General features: G+C 45.0%; 1 protein-coding gene across 1 annotated transcript in view; it reads left to right on the forward strand.

The window, feature by feature from the left end:
• PIGK (phosphatidylinositol glycan anchor biosynthesis class K) overlaps positions 1–21185 on the forward strand; it is a 382594-nt gene that overhangs the window by 256568 nt on the left and 104841 nt on the right. The gene's annotated exons all lie outside the window — the stretch shown is intronic.

Raw genomic sequence — 21185 nt, forward strand, 5'->3', positions numbered from 1 at the left:
AGAAACCGGTCCCCGGAAGCTTGTTTCCTTCCCAGTATAAGAATTGGCTTGGTAGTTTGGTTTGCCCTGTTCCCATCATGCACTGGGACAGGAACAGACTAATTTGCATATAGCCAAGTTCTGAGCTGGGATGGTGCAGTGAGCTAAAAAACGGTGATGGATCAAGCCCTGATCTTTGGACTGGGTAAGAGTGGTCTGCTTAATTCAGGCACTCTGTTCATCACCACCCCCTTTTCTGAATCGTGGTTTCAGTTTAGCCAGATTCTGCCGCTTATTGAGCCTCTCAGCCTCTCCGTCGTCCCCAGGCGAGTCACGGGAAGGCCGCCATCTTCTCTGGGCGCTAGCCACGCCCCCAGCCATACACCCTTTCTACTCTCACGTTTATATCTAAAATATAAAACCACAGAAGTTTTATTACACATATTCAGAAATGCCTTTGTGAATTTCCCTGGTTGTCGACCAAGCCAGATGGGGCTTATAACCAGCCATTACATTAGGGCGTTCTCGAGTAAGATGCCAGTTATGAAAATTCAAAGGTAGCAAAACAGAGTCAACAAAAGGTTCAGAAACTGTGAGAATCTTATCTAAAATAAGATACAAATTAGGAGTAGTTTTTCCTCTGATTTACCACACTTTAAGGTGCTTGGGAGCCGTTCATGGTGTACAGTGTTCTGTTGCTTTCCAGTTAGGTTTGCAATGTATAAATACACATGTTCAAACATACTTACAGCATGATCACAGGGATAATGATGTGGAAATCTGGATGGTCCCAAAGACATAATTACATACAAGATGGACACTAGAGTTGTTTTTAATTGTGGGCTGTTTTAGTAGGAAGTGAAGTAAAATAGGGAGTTTATCAGAAACTTATGTTCATGCTTGTTTTTGTGTTCACAAGTGTTGCCTTTTAAGTAATTTTCATGTGCAGTATGAAAGAGTACGCAAGTGCACATTAAAAGTAAAAATAATAATGGGAATGATTAAAAGCTAATCTGTTGGTGCAGTTCTAGCCAGGTTCTCGAGCTTTTGATTTCATGGACGCCGTGCAGGTCGGCAATAGTCTATATTCCTTAATCAAAGATAATGTTTTCCCCTTCAGTTCTGTCCTCTTCTGAACCTTATTGTTTTCCACCTTCCTCGGGCTATGGGGAAGGAGTGAAAAAAATAAGCTGTTGGAACCATGGTTACTTTCTGTTCCAGGTCACTAGTGAAATGAGTTGAGTGTTGTTAGCTATACAGTCGCATTGTTTCTGCTTATCCTTACCCTCTCTTGTTAGAATTCATGACTGAACAAAACAAGAATGCCAGGTCAGGTATACTTTATTAAAAAATAAAATTAGTGGATCTCTTTAAACGTTCCGGAAATAGAGGAATTTATCAATATTGAGTGTGTATTTGTAACAGTTAGCTAAAATGTACTGTGTAAGTGCTTCAAAAGCACTCTGTGTCCACAAGCACGGCAGTGTGTTTATTCTGCAAGCTTTTCCTAGTGTTATACGGTGCCAGATTTTTCTTCAAGTACCTTTTCCCAAAAACCGAAAACTGTGCTATAAACGTAGACTTCAAATGCAACAGCACTCTTTTATTCCATTCTTTGTATATGAAGTATGGACTGGTGGGTATTTTATGATGGCATGCTGTTGTCATGTGCTCTGCTGTCTTATGCGATTTAAAGTCCGCATTGGCAAAGCTCATTCATCTGGCTGTATGTTGGGCGAGGTGCACAGTAATAGTTGGGGTACTTTGTGGGTGTTGCCTCCTACTGATCTACTGCGAAAATTCCTTAATGTAGTAGCATCGTGGGCTACATTAGTATGGGAGCCGGGCACCTTTGCTGACTCCATTCGAAGAGTTGAGCTGCTTCCCCAAAAAAAGAATATTATGAAAGGGAGTCAGAAGGAGTTAAAAGTCATACATCGCAAAATGTTACGTTGTATTTTTTTCTTTTGCTGAGGCCATATTTTTCGTTGCAGGTTTGGGAAAGCCTGTGTGCACGCACGTCTTAACTTTATGAAAGAAAAAAGCATTAATTCCAACGTGTTATCATAGCTGTAGAATTAAATAAATGTATGTGCAAGTTTGAATAGTGAAGTAGATGTTTCCTTTATGATATGCTTAGACATCCAAGCTAAACATCAAAAGAGAAAAGCCATGAATCAAAATTTCAAATTTCAAAGTGTCTGCAATGTAAATTTATGAAAGCAAACACACAGGCTCTCAATTACAAGCTACACTTCATGCCACATCTGCAAGCAATCTAACAAAAGGACTCTTCATCACCAAAACCCATTGGGGACACTAATGAAACAATGTAGCCATCCGTGAAGTGCCATGGATTTGACTGACAACTTATAGAAGCAATGAAAAAACATGAAACACTTGAAAGTGGCTCAAGGAGACTGTAGCAAAGCCCACCCTCTCTGTACTACTTATTGAACTTTTTATGAATCATTTGATAGCTGGAGGTCTTCTAGAAAAACACACCTGTCTGCAGTGAGTACCATAACTACCATAACATCTTTCCATGATACCTGGTATCTTGGAATTAGTGATAAAATGCAGGTATTACATGGCTAATATATCTACAGATGTCTGAATAGTGAACGGCTCATTGTGCATAAGTATCTAGGGTATGTCTGAATGTCAGTTGCCATACTAATATTCCATGCCAGAAGTTACTAAGTGACCCATAAGAAACCCTTGCTCTCAAGATAATTAAACTTAATATTATTTCCCAGCATTGGTTTTCCTCTCTCCTGTGCCAGAATCCGCCTATTAGAAATGGGATTTCCGGTTGGCTAGGGCTTGCGCCTAAGTCAGGCAGAAATCACCACTCTAGTCAGGGCAAGGGAGTAACACGCTGAAGATAACCCTTGCTCGCCCCCTTGGTAGCTTGGCACGAGCAGTCAGGCTTATCCCAGAGGCAATGTGTAAAGTGTTTGAGCAACACACACACACACACAGCAGCAACACACTGGGCACACCACAAAAGGAACTCCACACAAGGTTATATAAGAATAGCCTTTGTATTATTCAGAACACATTAGAATAGTGATCACACAATATACACTGGGCCAACTGGCACTAGGCAATATTTACAGGGGATTATATACACATGACCGGGCCAATTGGCCACTGTCAGAAGCATCACAAAGCACAAATAGTAAATGTACAACACAACCAGTAATGACTGGCAAAATACTGTACTCCGTATTATATCCAGCAACATAAATCATATTAAGCAATCAGCATTTCATCAGGCGTAAAATACATTAAGCGCCAACCTCATAAGCCTAAACACATTAGGTAATAATATCCTCACCAGCATAAACACATTATGCAATAACCTCACAAGCATAAACACAGTATACAATAACCTCATAAGCAGAAATCACGTTAGGCAATAACCTCCTGAACATAAACATCAGAGGCACAAATCACGGTGCATAAATCACATTTATCCTAGGCACCACATAAATCAAATTAGGGCCTGGCACCCTACCAACCCAACGGACCCCCTGGCCAACTAGGGCTCAAATTCCCTAGGTCCCAAATGTCAGGGCTGGCTGCCAATGCAGCAGAATCAAAGTGCGCAATTGCGCTGGCACCACTGTGCCTCCTGGGTCCCCACTGGGACACCTACAAATGCTCTGGCCTAAACGTTGCAGCTGCCGCTAATTGCGGTGCAGCTGTGAAGGTAACTGCTGGCCCTGGCATTCACTGTGCCCTCTGGGCCCCCACTGGGACTCTCTCACAAATATGGCCAGTCGTTGCAACTGCCCACTATGGCGGTGCTGCTGTGGGTAATAAATCAGTACTGGCACTAACGTGCCCTGGGTCCCCCATTGGGACTCTTTAAACACCTGTGCCCCAACGTTGCCCGCCATGGCAGCGCAACTGAGAAAATCACTGTAGGCACTGGCACCCACTGTGCCCTTGGGACCCCCACTGGTCCCCTAAAAACAAATATGGCCAAACGAACTTCGCACTTGCACTAATAGTGCCTGAGGAGCTCCGTTCACCTGGCTCCTCCTGGGATAATCACTTGGTCCCACTGTGTGCCCTTTTCAGCCCCCACTTACTGGGCTATTCTGGGGAGGCTCTCCTGATGCAACCGTGCGGACAGTGCGTTGGACTCTCCTCCTCTTGTGGCTGAAGGGGGGCCGGCACACAGCCCACGCAGGCCCCGATCACGGAACCGCTTCTTACTTCGCCCGGTCCCCTTTCCTGGGACCAGGTCTTTGACCTGGAGCCCGTGAGGCTCCGGACGTGCATAGGGGCATAGGCTCTGCCCACAACCAGGCAAGACCGCCTGTCTGCCGGGTCGCGCTTGAGAGCGGCCCGGCGATTCCTCTCGGCGGCTTCCCTCCTCACTCGGGCGCAATGCGGGGTGGCCCCTGCTTGCAAAATCACCACGTAAGCGGGAGGGGCACCCCCAGCAAGACCATTCACAAGGTGGGCACCCCCCAACAACACCATTCGCGGGGGGCACCCGCTGTTTAAATATGCACAAAACGGGGTAGGCTCCCGCTCGGATGGGCAAAACACGGGGTGGGCACCCGCTCCACCACGCAGCACGGGGGAATCCCTACGACGGGGATTCCCTCTGGAACATGGGCAGCTCTGCGCTGTGAAGCCAACACGCTCCTCTTCAGGGGTAAATTAAAATATAGTGCTCACGAGGCGCTAGGATCCTGGCCTTCAAAATGAATGGTCCAAAGCAAAGTTTCTAGGGGCACAGGTGAGCCCAGGGAGGCCAGCACATAGAGGCAAGCCCTCATGGCAGTTCCTTCTGGGCCCCCAGCAGCAGCAAGCCCCAGCAAGTCCAGGAACAGCACAACATTTTATGGGGTCACAGCCCCAGTACTTATACACTTATTCTCCTTTGTCTGCAGTACAGGGCTTGGGGAATCAGCAAAAACTGGTTCAGGGGGGAATTGGAGCCCCCTGTTTACCAGGCTCCTCTTCCCCTTTGTGAGGTGGGGGTTCGGTGATCAGACACACCACAGGGCGCGTAGCCAGCATTGTACAGGGCATGCTCAATCCTATTCAGGGTCAGGGGACTACTCCTCCCACTACTCCAAATGCAGATGTCCCTAGTGCTGACTCACCCTGCCCCTCTTGGAGCCACACACATCTCAACTCAAAAGCCAGAAATGCGATTCACATCAGGCAGGTAGACACATAGCACATACAAATGCCAACTTTTAAAAGTGGCATTTCTAAAATAGTTATAATAAATCTGCGCACACCATTGCGCAGCATTTATTATTACCATTTCAAATATACTAAACTTGACCCCGCTGCTCCTCTCATATCAGAAATTACCGCTGAAACACTTATCCGGGAATCCCCAATGCATTCCTATGGGAGGGCAGCCTCAAAGCAGTGAGAAACCAAAATGGCGGTTGGTCACTACCAGGACATGTCACGCACTTAAGGTACATGTCTTATCTTTTACCTACAATGCACCCTGCCCATAGGGCTAACTAGGACCTACCTTACGGGTGACTGACATGCAGTAAAAGGGGTGTCACAGACATGGCACAAACTTTAGTTGTCATGTCACGTCACAGCGGCAGTAACACTGCGTGCACAGGCCCTGCAATGGCAGAGGCCTGAGATAAGTTTGAAAGGCTACTTTGGTGGGTGGCGCAATCAGCGCTGCAAGCTCACCAGTAGCATTTAATTTACAAGCCCTGGGTATATGAGATACCACCTTACAAGGGACTAACAGGTAAATTAAATAGGCCAAACAGGTTGTCGCAGGGTTTCTGTACTCACACAGAACTGTGCACAGAGGAGTGGAACCTCGGCAAATTAGGGTGTCCCAAAACTTACCTTAGCAACCAACTCACCCCTTACCGAGCTAGCTACAGTGTCTCATTGGACATATCAAACTCCCAATGTTTAGACAAACCAGAACATGAACTTACAGTACCTCAGGGTACGTGGAACTCATGAACACTCTTTTGTTATATTATCATTACAAACCAGAACATGGAGTAAAGAAGACACATGTGCATTTGAAATGTTTATTTACTAATGCCGTCTTCTCAGGCGCAGTATCTTAGATAATACGAGTATACTTATTATCAGTATCAAAATTATCAGCATAGTTACTAAGACATAAAAAGCGAATGGTGACAGCATGTTAACATGCTGTAATGAATAAGAGTTAACAACACTTATATCTCACCCTCCCTAACACATATATTATATTATTAGCTAAGAAGGTCTCTTTGGGTTGTTTTAGGGCGGGCCCATACCTTAGTGTCCTAGCATGAAGGAATCACATCAGCATACACCAGCTCTCTCTGCATGTGCACCGCATCAAGTGTGTTAACAATTCTCGTGCAAAGCAATATCAATCCCGCCTCAAGCCCAAGTTGGCAAAGGCTGCACTTGTGTTATGACTATGAAGGCGTGGAGATCAGACCTCATAACAATTCCATATCGTGTTGCTCCTGAAACTTCAGCACTCTCCGTGCAGACATGGTTTATTAAACAAAACTGATATCAGAGCAATAACATATTATTCTCACATACACCACGGCAAACCACTAGGTTGAAAGCTAAGTCAACAATTAAGGGTCGTGTGCAGAAGTTGCAAGAAAGGAAAAATGTCGTTTAAACCTAAAATGTACCTATGCTAACTTAACACGATATAAGGATATATAGGAGCTATATAACACCCCCCCATGATCCGAGAACGGACTAAATAAGATAACAGAAGTGCCATCACATGAGAGCAGAATCCAACAATAAACGAGCATGAATAAAAATTCAATTATAAAAACTAATGCTAAAAAATAGCCCAAAAGTATAATGTGGCTCAAGCCAATGGGCAAGCAAAAATAAAATGTCTTGACCAAAAGTCAATAAAATCAAGGAAATGCTATTAATCAGCATGTCAATTCGAGGCAGCGTTTATGATAAGACTGTATATGAAAAGTAAGCTGCAACAGCCTCCAGGAGGAAGTCACTGTCCTCATCCGAAAACAGTTCAGCCATCCAATTTAAAAGATGAAAGGAACATACGTGATCTCCCAGCACCGGATCCTCTATAACCATCAGAGGACAGCTCGGTGGGTTTTCAAGAAAACTTCGTTCCAAGAAATTTTGCGCTGCCGACAATACATCCCAGGGACCCATTAGTCCATGTGCCACCGCCAAGGCCATAATCCTTTCGTCAGAACAAACCAACTCGTGAGCAATGATAGGACTCATCAGTTGATCAAAATCGACGTCAGAAGAAATCGGTCCGCAGAGACACAAATCAATGGCCCAAAGGAAATCACAGGTCAGGCAGCGAAATACAGGCTGGACACAGGTGAAATAGGAGAACCGAAAAGATAATCCAAACGCCGTGCTTAGAGTCGCCAACGGCAGTGTGCCATAATAATCAAGCATGCGGTTGCGAAACCGCGTCAGTAGCAGTAGAGCGTGGTCTTGCACAGGAAGGGCATCCATATTTAAAAAGGCAGAAAACCACCAAAGTGCCAGCCGCTAATGCAAGAAAAAACGGGAACCCTCCAAATAAGGATGAAAAAATAGAATGGAAGAAGGCAGGGATGACTCCAAAAATCTTCTCAAAGGAAGTCACGAGACCACTGCTAACAATTTTAAAAAAATGTGCTAGGCCCGTTGTGGAGGATGCGTTAAAGATAGAACGAACCATGGCTCCGAAATGCAAAGGCAAATCAGTATTTAAAAGAGCCTGAACCTCCGTACGGGTGTTAGCAATGTGAAGCACGAAAGTTTCACGGGCCGAGCTCAAGGCCACCTCTTTCTGGGACAAAAGAGCTCTTATTCTAGCCATGCCGCTGAATTCTGCTCCCAAGGTCGGTATCTGTGGCCAAATGGAAGACTCCCTATGTTCACGTGTGGGAGGATAAAGAACATTTCTGCAGCAAATAACTCGCTCACTTACTGTTACTATGAAAGCTATACCTTTAATTAACCCACAACAGTTTTCATTATTGAGCATCAAATAACTACCATTTTCTAACAATTTAAACGTGGGGATGATAGCCGGAACTGGCGTGCCCTGTAAAACGCAAGCCATATTCGGTCGGTCCTTGTTACATGAACCGTGTAACTGTATGTGTCTGCACATTAAAGAATGATCTGGCGTCTCAGTACACTCCTCCCCTGTTAGATAAACCTCCTGTTCATCCTTGAAACATCTGTATGTGTATGGGAGCGACCAGACCTCATGAAGAAAACCGCTACCTAAGGGTTCAAAACGACCTATTGGCACATATTTCATACAATTTGAAAACCTATATAAAGCAAAAGGCAGTGTTATTAAACCGTGGATAAGCCACGTAGCAGCAGTGGCTTCTGCCACAGAAAAAGGTAAAGATTCCAACCTTTCAATATGTAACATAGAAAAGGAAGCATCACGCATTGAAAGCAAGCGTTGTTTGTCAGTCAAATTAAATGGCGCAAATAAAGAGGAAACGTTCATGTATCCCCAGGGAACTTTACCCATTTTCAGAGTCTGAAGTGTCCATGCAAACTGCATGATTGACCGTAATTGATTTTGACCATGGTATAATACTGACACTTCATCATGCACAATATCAACAACAGATGACACAATATTATCCAATGTGTAAATTCTAGAGGAAAGCACGTTAATGCTATTGTCAACAACTGCAAGCACTTTCTCAAGATTTGCCTGATCAATAGCCCTAAGGCGTGTAGCAGCCTCAATCTGTGACAGTTTCCAAATTTCATTGTAAACCCCATATAACCACCTTTTCGACCTGCCACTAGCTGGGCCTTTAATGAAATCATTCAAATCCACGTCTGCATTCAGTTTGGAAAGGTGATACTTAACCGCAGGTAAAGTTGAATGTTTCAGCCAAGCTTGACACAACTTGCCCACAGAGTAAGAGGTGACAGTATGACTCAAATCAAACCGGGGATCAGATCTAAGAGTCTTAAAACCGTCAGTTATATTCAAAAATCGTTTTTGGCAAGAATCAGCACTACGGTGCCAAAGCAGCCAACCCTTAGGATTCATACTGGAAATATTAAAGGAGGAATTAAGAAGCAGAGCCTGTATATTTTTAATGGACAATTGAGTAAAATTACTCCAATCCTCATATTCCTCCAACTCTGGGAAAGACGGGGTGTTTAACCTTTTAGATGTAGCCAATCCAAAGCATGTCGTCTGGGAAATGGTTTCATTTAAAAACAACATATGATTCGGGATTAGACATGCACGGTGCAAAGCCTCTGTGCCTCGTACCTGCCAGGCCCTTGAACCCCAAACCGATTTAAGGTCTATGGTATCCTTCCATAACTCATACCCCCCAGTAACTAATTGATCTAGGAAGGCCCTCGAATACAACAATTTTGTATTTGTAAGTCTAACCTTGGACAGTGGCTGTTTGTGAAATTTAAAATAAAAGGACTCGGGATTGGACTGATTAAAGTCAGTGAAATAAGTATACTTTTTAAGAAACGTTTCTGAACTCCCTTGTGTAGGTGCTGGGCAATGTTCCCACTGAGTAAAATTAACAGCATCCCTTCGGGAAGATGTCTTGTGTAAGAAGTGATTGCCATAATGTTGGTAACAGAACAATTCACCATAATTAGCAGATTCTAAATATAAATCCTCAGCATCAAAAGCAGCATAGTATTTCAAATCAGAAAACAAACTTTCCACAGCATTAACATCCCAATCATCAGAACGAATGTTTTGTTTCACCACATCCCCCATATTCACTCTAAGTACATTAGGAACATTAACGACTTCCGTTGGGCCATGAATCTGAAACCGAACTGCATCCCACACGATTCCATCAAGGACAGGCCATGCTGTGATGTTAACCAAAGTCAAGTCTCTTTTTAATCTGTGTGTAGAATGTGAAGAGGAAAGTGGGGCCAAAGTTCCATTTAAATGAGTAATGCATGTTCTTTCCTCGACATAATGTCCATTGATGATTCGAAAAAAATAAAACACAAAACCAACTGACATAAAAAGGTAAATCGAAACAAGGACGAGCCAAATGTAAGTCCAAGGTGGTATCAAAAAATGTTTTTTAAACAGGCTTGCATAAACTGCAACACGAGAGGGTTCCTTTGAGGTAAGAGAAACAGAGTCAAAAGAAAATCTGGATTCTGTGGCTAAACGTGCTTGCAGGTCAGGTATGGACAAATCAGCGGGATAGGCATAGTCTGTGTCATCAATGTTAGTTCCCGGTAAATTATTTAATAAAGGACTGGAAACAGCAGGTAATTCGATGGCCACTTCAGGTTCAATATTAGAAGCAGTGGGCATAATTGAATTTCTCACAATGGAAGGACAGGAAACAGCTGGTGTCATGCTAAGAAGAATCGGCCACTCTGTGTATCTTGACATTGTCAATAGAAATAAACCTGTTTTCCTTACGACCTGGAAGTGGTGGTAATATGACTGTTCTTGTGCCCTTCACTCCAAGCACTGGGACTGGAGCTCGATAGGAAGGACCAAATTCTTTCTTGTTATCGATCTTCTCCCGAACCAGTTCTCCAACTTGGGGTAGCCAGCCAACTACCGGGATCTGCAACGCATCATCCGACGTGGAGGGCAAATGTTCCTTTGCAAGACTGTCTCTGGTCTTTTGTAGATTCTGTAAAACATTGCAATGTTCATCTGCGTCAAAGGAAGTGGCGCGAACCACTGAGTCTAGACCGTCAAGGTCAGGGACGTACATCTTGATGCCAAAGAGCATTTCGTATGGGGTTCGCCCACCCAGAGACCTTCTAGGGAGATTATTAAGAGCACGCTGCACGCCATAGAGGTGAGCCAGCCAGTTTCTGCCAGTGCCTATAACTCGGGCTGTCAAAGATTGCTTTAAATCACGGTTCATTCGTTCAACTACACTATTACCCTCAGGTCTGTAGGGTGACGAAAACTTGACTTGGACCCCCATTGAAGTCATGGCATCCTTATACGCCTTAGAGGCGAAAGCCGGACCCTGATCCGAATGGAAGGTACCACAGGCAAAAATCCCTATAAAGATACGCAAATCTCTAATGACAGTCCGTGAATCAGCGCTGCGATGTGGCCATACCCACACAAAGCGTGTGCATGAGTCAACTGCTACTAAGATGTACTTATACGCAGTATCAGATGAAAAAGGACCGCAGTGATCTAAATAAACACAGCCTAGTGGTTTATTAGAAATGTACAACTGAGTCTGTGGCGGACGCGTAGCAGTTGAAGGTTTAATCTGCTGGCATATGTCACAAAGTAGGACATAATCACGCGTCTGTTTGTACAGTCCCCGCCACCAGAAACGTTGTTGTAGTTGCGTTACAGTGGCTGAGACGCCCGCATGCGCAGACGCCACACCTTCATGAGCCGCTGTAATCAAGTCTGCTCTGCGATCCGAGTTGGGAATCAGCCGTTCCCCAACATCAGGAATTGTCACAAAAGGAACCTTTTCGGGACTTAAGTGGTATTTATACTTCGAAGGGAATCCCACAGGATGTTTACTTCCCTTCTCAGAGGCAGCAATCGCTGCTAAGATGTCGCTATCAATCTTGGTTTTAGACCTAGTAACCGCTGCAACTAAGTATGTAGATACTGCTGATTTCGCTGCTTCATCAGCAAGCGAGTTGCCAACAGCGTGAACTCCTACGCGCTGATGACCGAGAGTATGAATAACAAAAACGAGTGGCAACTTATCCTTAAGCTCCGCCACTCGAACCCAGATCATTTTATGTTTTATTGTGCTACCCTTCGAATCATGAAAATCATTTTGAATCCAAAAGAACAAGTTTTCATTGTAAGACTGGACACAGTAGTAAGAATCACTTACAATTAGAGTAGTAACACTTGGATCTGCGTACTCTAACGCTAGTAATAGAGCACGAAGCTCTGCCAATTGTGCGGTGCAATCGCCCAGGGGCATCGTGTGCACTTCCCTGGAAATGAACTCATCATTCAACATAGCACCGACCACAATGGCGCATGCGGAAACGTAGGCATGTTTAGAGCCATGCGCAACCTGCGCCGACCCATCAGTGTAAATGATGCAATGGAAGTCCTCCAAAGGTCGCATAGCCAGAGGAGCAGGATGAACGAATTCATACTGCAAGTACTCTTGCGACCGTAAGGAGGCGTCAAAAATAAACATGACATCCGTGGATGACAATGACGCAGCCCACTGAATCCACCGAGGGTGCAAAGCTTTTGAATTTGGTACACTGGCTCTCGTGACTGCCTCCAAGTGAGGACAGGGTGTCACCACTAGTATGCGTTTCCCCTGAGACAGTGCTCGTTCCTTAAGAATTGCCATCTGTACAGCAGTTAAAACCTTTTCCACTGTGGGAAACCGCAACTCAGCCGAAGTGTACAAGTGTGACTTGTAAGCAATAGGTACTGTGTCACCTTCATTAAAAGTGAGGTATGTGAAACCCACCGACCCAGGAATTATTCTTATTACCAGGTTGGTGTGGTTATCACGAGTCAGTAAATATTTAGAAGCGAGCAGATCAGCCTGCAAGGATTGCAAAATGGCTGAATGCTCAGGCAGCCAGCATGATTTTGAGAAAGTTGGTTGTATCAAAGCATACAAAGGCTTGATACGCTGGGCATATTCCGGAATGTAAGTTCTGCCGAAATTCAAAAAGCCCAGCAAAGACTGTAATTTTTTCAGTGTTGTAGGAGCGCGCAATTGTGCGCATTTCTCCAAGAAGTGAGGAGCCAAACCTCTACCTTCATTGTTCAGCTCATAGCCGAGGAACAACACCGTGTGTTCTGCAATGTGCGATTTTGCAAAATTAAATTTGTAACCCATATCTGCAAAGGTACAAATGATGGAATTCACTCGACACAGATGCATCCAAATTTCGTCGTCTGTGAGATAAATGTCATCCACATAAGAACATGCATCGGGATCGATACCCTCCAATAGAGTTACTATTCTGGAGGTGAACACTCCAGGACTATTTTTGTAGCCCATAGGGAGTCGCCGGAAGCATTTTTGCACACCAGCGGACGTAAAACTTGTCCATTGGGAGCTAAAGCCATCCAGTCTGTGGGCATAAAAACCATTGGAAATGTCAAGCGTTGTCTTGAAACGCTTACGCACTAGACTATCCACTAACGCAGAGCCGTGAGTATTCTGTACTGCACAGTTACGGCAATGCGAGTTCAAATGCCGGTAATCCAATACCAAACGATATGATCCGTCAGGTTTGGTCACAGCAAAAAGGGGATTATTCATTGGTGACACACACGTTTCAATAACTCCCTGATATTCCAATTGTTCAAGGATTTCCGCGACGGCTGCTTTAGCCTCACGTCGTATGGGATATTGAGGCTGCGGCTCAGACCGCAAAGGAATTTCGTGGCAAGGGGACAATTTGTCCCAACCACATTGGTTGCGGTAGAGAGCCGGTGCAAGAGCCCGAGCCCACTCTTCTGCAAAATGCTGCGCATGCTCAGTGGAGACAGTGTGCGCGAAACTGGGAAGGATTACCTCCTCCCCTCGCGGCGCTGCGAGCACAAAAGGTGGGGGCCAGTCAGCCTCAGAAAGCAAAATGTCGTACGTAGACGAAAGGTTCTCCCAAAATACCCCTCTGACAGTACGCTGTATGTCACCTTCAATTAACAGGACAATTTCAAAAAGTCTTTCAGGGGGAGCTAATCTCGTATCGGCTGTTTCTATGACAACAAACACATCAGTCGCTGTCACCTTCAGTAGTGGACGGAGCGCCTCTCTGACTATGGTAATCTCCGCCGCGCTGTCCAGCAAGGTCAGAGCCCACGTCAGATTCCGAAGCCGCGTTCTCACTATCTGTGGCATATCTATGCGCTGTTAAGGCTGCGACTTTCTTTTTCGCAAACTGCGGACGCTTAGGCGTAGAATCTTCCTGCTTCGCTGCGCCGTTCGTCTGGCGGGACTGACCACGTCCTTGTTGGCCACCACGTCCACGTCCACCCCCTCCTCCAGTGGTCTTTGTGACCGATGTTTCCTGAAAGGAACGAGGAGAGCGTTGATCAGAACCCTGAAATCGATCAGGTGATTTAATCATCGCGCGATCGCGCAAATCATAAACTTTTTCTGTTGGCGCAGGTGCTTGTACTGCAGGAAAAGAATCCTGAGTCTGTGTATTCTGCTTCCCCTGTGTCTGTTTCTTAGGCCAATTTTGTTTTTTGGACTTGGGCTGGACATCTGTCACTGCAGATTGTCCCTGAGGTTGTTTTTTCTCCTTTACTGGGAAATATTTCAGACCTCTACTTGTGCGGCCAATTGTCTTATAAGCGGCCACCACAATCTTTGCTAACTGGCGGGGTTTGTCGGCATCGGGCAGAGCAGCCAAAGCATTCGACACCTGAAAGTTAACCGCATCTCCTTTAACATTGGAGAGAATGAGATCACATACAATCTCAAAAGAACCACACAGGCGCATACCCAATTCAACCGCTGCCTCTGGACCGTGATCATTCTGAACACGTCTAATGATGTCAGGCAGGGCAGTCATAGACGGGGTGCCGAAGCACCTTGTATAAACTGCCGCAAATGTTTTTCCCCAGCTTTCACAGTCAACAAGTTCAGGAGTTAAATCCTTCGGTAGAGTTATCGTTAACATTCTATGTTTATCAGCAGGAGTAGAATTCGGAAACACCGCCTCCAGTTGATCAAACTTCTCAGCTAGCCAGAATGGGAAGTCATCGTTGTCAACCGGACGAGCACCAAAAACCGAATTAACCATCACTGGATTGAGACGCATTCCGCCTCGATCCACGGGAACGGCCGCACCCCCCTGGGGACCACCAGGCAGGTGGCGACCGATGTATTGCACTAATGCACGAATCACGGAAATGGAAACAACATGCAGCCTACGAATTTCCTGCAGGGTACAAGCGCCGTGATTCGGGTGCGGGGTAAAGCCACCCAACGCAGGCCAATTTGTACCTGGAATTGAGAGTGGACCTAACCTCGCAGCGGACAAAGAGTGGGGGAGGGCGCCATCAAACCAAACTCGATGCTGCCAATGATCAATAGGTATTTCCAATGCCCTGTACGGTGTATACTCAGCCGGGACAGCCGAGGCGGTGTATGAGTGGAACAAACCAGAATTGGCGTCCACAGCCGGAAACGTAACCCAAGAGTAAAACAACTCATAAGGGAACGCCGGATCTGCACACACCACGAAAATCACAGCCATCCCATCTACCGGTACTTGGTACGTCTGAAGATGGTTGCGCACCGCCACGCGACTATGCTGCGCAATGGCCACTGCCGCCATGACAACACTGGAAACTAGAAAACACAAAGAATACTTTGTAGCACAACTGGGTAGTAATTCAAAGAAACCGTTTAAGAAAGAATCAAGCTTGAAAAAAGACCTATCACAAAAAATAGGTAGGTTTCACCGACACCCCGCTTTCTGGAAACGGAGGTGAAGGGGTTAAGGTATGAACGATAAACTACTCGAGTGTCATGATATAAGACCACCGAAACCGTTGGGCGCCATGTCGCAGGGTTTCTGTACTCACACAGAACTGTGCACAGAGGAGTGGAACCTCGGCAAATTAGGGTGTCCCAAAACTTACCTTAGCAACCAACTCACCCCTTACCGAGCTAGCTACAGTGTCTCATTGGACATATCAAACTCCCAATGTTTAGACAAACCAGAACATGAACTTACAGTACCTCAGGGTACGTGGAACTCATGAACACTCTTTTGTTATATTATCATTACAAACCAGAACATGGAGTAAAGAAGACACATGTGCATTTGAAATGTTTATTTACTAATGCCGTCTTCTCAGGCGCAGTATCTTAGATAATACGAGTATACTTATTATCAGTATCAAAATTATCAGCATAGTTACTAAGACATAAAAAGCGAATGGTGACAGCATGTTAACATGCTGTAATGAATAAGAGTTAACAACACTTATATCTCACCCTCCCTAACACATATATTATATTATTAGCTAAGAAGGTCTCTTTGGGTTGTTTTAGGGCGGGCCCATACCTTAGTGTCCTAGCATGAAGGAATCACATCAGCATACACCAGCTCTCTCTGCATGTGCACCGCATCAAGTGTGTTAACAATTCTCGTGCAAAGCAATATCAATCCCGCCTCAAGCCCAAGTTGGCAAAGGCTGCACTTGTGTTATGACTATGAAGGCGTGGAGATCAGACCTCATAACAATTCCATATCGTGTTGCTCCTGAAACTTCAGCACTCTCCGTGCAGACATGGTTTATTAAACAAAACTGATATCAGAGCAATAACATATTATTCTCACATACACCACGGCAAACCACTAGGTTGAAAGCTAAGTCAACAATTAAGGGTCGTGTGCAGAAGTTGCAAGAAAGGAAAAATGTCGTTTAAACCTAAAATGTACCTATGCTAACTTAACACGATATAAGGATATATAGGAGCTATATAACAAGGTGTAGACCAATCTTACCATATGTAACACAGAGAGCACACACACTTTACACTGGACAGCAGTGCTAAAGTGCCCAGAGTCCTAAAACCACCAACACCATGTCACAGAAAAGGCTAGGAGAAAGGCAAAAAGTTTAAGGATGACCCTGCCAAAAGGGCCAAGTCCAACACCGCCTATGAGAAAACTGAAGAAATAGGGAATAAGTAAAAGTATATATAAACATCACATGGTGTGTGCATCGTCGGTGTATTGTGAAGATTGCTTATATTACTTTTCTTCACTTGAGGTCCCATGTTGGCTGTTAGGCACTTGAATAGCTTTGAACAGAGTGAACATATATGGCATTATAAATAGAAATGTAAAAAAGGGTTTGAATAAGTATGTTGTGTTGTTTTACAATTCTCTGTTACAAATACACTCAAAGCAAAGGTGTTAAGAGCAAAACTGATAAGTATCAAATCTACCACCTTTCTAGCACCACACTCTACCCACACTCAGGCAACCAGGTAGGCAAGGAGGGCATAGACTGGTAGGGACAAGGCCCAAGGAATTGCCCTTGGTGCTGCAGGGGAGAACGGAGGCAAGAATCATATCAACAGCACAGGCATGCTGGGTCATATTCAACGTGTTGTTTTTAATGTTACTGAAGAGAGAAGCCAATAAAAGAGGTATTTGTCTACCTTAAGGTCATTTTAGTATTGATTCCCATCTATAACATTGAAGCAAAAAACAGATCCCGCATTTAGTGCTTTACTTCACGCAAAGATCTTCCTATGAGTGGGAGCCTTTTCCAAACACAAGTCAGGGATGGAAATGAGGTTCAGAAAATAGGTGAAGAAGCATTCCATAGCTGAGGGTCCTTTTAAATAAAAATTGTTCCATTGCTCTGTGTGATTGAAGCTTGCATCTCGGATACTTGGCCTGCACCTACCCTTTCATTGAGGAAAATGTTTAGTTATGCTGCCCAGGCTGAGGATATATTTTGAATGTATGTGGAAAGTCTGCTCTTCTGTAACCCATCTTGAGTGCATTGTAAGAAAGTAGCAAGTTGTTAAACTAACATTTTGTGTGAGGGTGGACGCCTGCACTGCTGCCACTCATGCTTTTCTTATACTGTGTGTGAATGAAGTCGTCACTCCTGCTGTTCATGCTTTACTTATTCCCTATTTGAGAGTAGCTTGCACCTCTTGTGTCCACTGGAGTAGATGGTGTGTTTGTGCGTCTACATGTTTCTGCTGTTGTGCACTTGCTATGTGTTTGTGGGAAACCTGTATTACTACTTCTGCTGCCTTGTGGTTTAGCATGGTAGCAATGGGTTCTAATGCAAATACTAAAATTCAGCTTCAGCACCCTGATTTTGTAGTAAGAAAAACAAGCCTTTGTAATACAATAGGTCTCACATTTGTGAGAGTTTGAGCTATTGGCATAACAATGCATTTTATTGATGTGTTTTGCAAACCTGCAAGTGGTGCACAAACATGCACTTTGTGCTTATAGTCCTTGTGTATGAGAATCAAGGCTGGCAGTAGCTGCACCTTTTTTACTGCCAGCCTTGCTTCCCGTACACAAGGACTATAAGTTAAAAGTGTGTGTTTACGCACCGCTTGCAGGTTTTCAAAATACACAAATAAAAGACATTGTCATTTACAATGCCAATAGCTCAAACTCTCACAAATGCAAGAACTATTGAATTGCAAATGTTTGTGGTCTTTCTGTTCCTCCCAGGGAGTATGGATGAAGTACTGTCTTGTTATGCTTTGGTTCTTTATCTGTTGTTTGAGGGACTATTTTGTTGTTTCTTTTCTGCTCCTGTGAATGTTTGCCTGTGTTCAGCATCGGTGCCTTAGCTGTTTGTTTGGATTTCCAAACGTGCTCAGCTATGGCTGTAAATAATGTCCTTATATTGTTCTGAACGTTACTTTCCTAAAAATCGTGAAGCACAGAACCGTGATCCTGAATGCTGGAAAATTTATTATTTCATATTAAAATCAAGAGTAAGAAGATTTGAGCTCAACGAGAAGCAATTTATTTACAATAGACATTGGTGGCTGTATCTGAACATGACTGTACCTTACTGATTTGATTTAGTTTCTCACTGCCTTGGAGCTCTGACTAGAGATCACTCAGCCAGTAGGAGGGCTTGTCTCAGAAGCCTGCACAACCCGTAGCATCTGAGAAGTCTTTCGTCCATGCACTTGGGCACTCCCCATCCCTCACAGCCTCCTGGGTTGTGATACTGGAGCGCATGCAGCAGTGTAACTGTGGACCCTCTCGCCCCCCCCCCCCACCTTGTGCCTGGTTCTTCCGTAACTCACTCCTCCTACCATGTTACTTCTGTCCTCCAATCCAGATCCGCTTGGCATCCTGTGTGGTTCTATCCACTGCCCAATGCTACCTGGGCTATACCTAAAGATGTCACTTCCTGTTGTTTGGTGATCCTGGCCTCAAAGTATACCCAGTAGGTCCTATGGTTTCGCCGCTTCTAACATACACCCGTAATGTGAGTGCTCTGCAAGAGCCGGGTGATCTCTGCCACAGCACCCATCCCTGTGCCCTAGGTCCGACGTCACAGTCCATCTTGTGCCTACGCTGCTGAAAGTGCTCCAGGGTGCAGGACCATCTCCTAGCCTGGCCACTGTTCTCCAATCAAACAATTGCCACTTCTGGTCTGCCCAGAGCAGCTGTGAGTATGACTTTAGCCCACAGAGGGGGGTCTGCCTGCCCCTACATACTCATAAAAGTTCACGGTTCGTGTGCCTGCGAGTTAAATGCACTTCGACCACTGCTCTGCAGGCATTGAGCAAAGCTCAATATGTCCTAAACCGCTCTCTACATCCCTGTGCCAGGCTATTCACTGTGTAATGCCTGATGTGCAGGCCTTGTACCATGCTTTGCATGCTTTAAGTCCTACAACACCCTATTCATTCCTGTGACACGCAGTGCACTGATAAGCCATGGTCTGCAGCCGATGTCCCTTGCTCTGCAGTCTGCACGCTGTGCCACGCTCAGCACGTCCTAATCAATTCTGTGCCAGGCTGTGCAATGCTGAGCCATGGTCTGCAGCCCCTGTCCCATGCCTTGTAGGCCATGAACTATGCTCAGCATGTTGTAAACCATGCACTGCATTCTTCTGCCAATCTGTGCACGTCCTGAGCCACAGTCTGCCACCCTCTACTAAGCTCTGCATGTTCTAAGTCAACTACAATCTACAAACACCATGCCATTCATATTCTCTAAATGTAATTCATATGCTCTACGTAATATCAATAATACGCTGTACGGAATGTTATTCATGCACTCTACATGATGTTAATTATACTCTCTATGTGATGTCATTTATATGCTCTACTTAATGCCATTCATACGCTCTACGTGATGTCATTCCTTTGCTCTACATGATGTCACTCATTCTTTGCTCAGCTAGCCGCACTACGCTCTGAGCTCTCTTAGCAGCTCTCAGCATAACCACAGGTAGAATTTAGACTTTGTGCTCCACGCCTCTCTCCACAGAACTTAAACAGCACCCTGCACAACCTCAGTTATGCTATGCGTGTCCTGAACCACTGTCTGTACATAGTTTGCTGTCATCTGCATGTGCTAGTCCGCTCCCACCAACCCCAATACCTTTCCCTCACATTAACCTTTGCCACCTCTCGTCTCTCACTTGCACTTCCACGACACTGTAATCTCTCACTTGCATACTCACTGCCCCCTCTCATCTCGCCCTCGCACTTCCACAACCCTATCCCTCTGTCCCCCACACCCGCACTGCCCCTCTCATCTCTGTCACACTCCCACTGTCCCCTCTCATGTCGCTGTCCCACTGCCCCCTCTCATGTCGCACTCCCACTGCCCCCACTCATCCCTTCCTCACACTTCCCGTCTCCTTTCTGTACTGCCTGCTCACACATGCTGCCTTCCAGTAACTCCCAGTGCGCATGCTGGGTTTTCCGCCGTCATCTGCTGGGTTGTCATTTCCTTACTTTTTGGTAAATAAGGTTTCTTTGGGAAGAACAGCCAGTCTCTCTCTCTCTCTCTCTCTCTCTCTCTCTCTCTCTCTCTCTCTCTCTCTCTCTTACACGCGTCTCTCTAGATCTCTTATCGGGCACAGTTTCTTTCCTATGCCTTTTCAAGGTTTCCGTCTCACAATCCCACGCTCTCCTCCTCTTCTTGGGGTGTCTCCTGCGTACACAGGCAATCCCTCTTTGTGTCTGTCACCTGCTCCCCCTTCTTTTGCTCTTTCTCACACACTTTATGCTCCTCTGTCTAGAGTTCATTCAGCAATTCATGCAAAAACTACCTATTCCTCTCAGTCTTTGTCTATCTATTCTTTGCAGTTCTCACCCCTAACGATCCACCATGCCACATAATTCCACTACACAAATCCAATCAACTCCACTCCACGCCACACAATTCTACCCCACACAATTCCACAACTAATAAGTCCAATCCACACCACATACATCCACTCCACTCCACTCCACTCCAAAAACCAACACATGGATAAAGGACATTTTCATTTACAAGGCCAATAGCTCTAACTCTCGCAAATATTGGACCAATTGGCAATGCTTGTTACTAGGGATACAAGTAGCAGTGTTTTATCACTCTGACAATGTTCCATCCAAAACGGGGCATACTGGAAAAAATATACCTCATGGATACTTTCTTAAACTATGCACTCTTGCAATTTTTAGTATAATTTGAAATATAATGATTTGAATAGCAAAATATTCTGTTATGAATAATGTTACTCTTGATGT

Source organism: Lissotriton helveticus, chromosome 1_1 (genome assembly GCF_964261635.1).
Source record: "Lissotriton helveticus chromosome 1_1, aLisHel1.1, whole genome shotgun sequence".
NCBI lineage: Eukaryota > Metazoa > Chordata > Amphibia > Caudata > Salamandridae > Lissotriton > Lissotriton helveticus.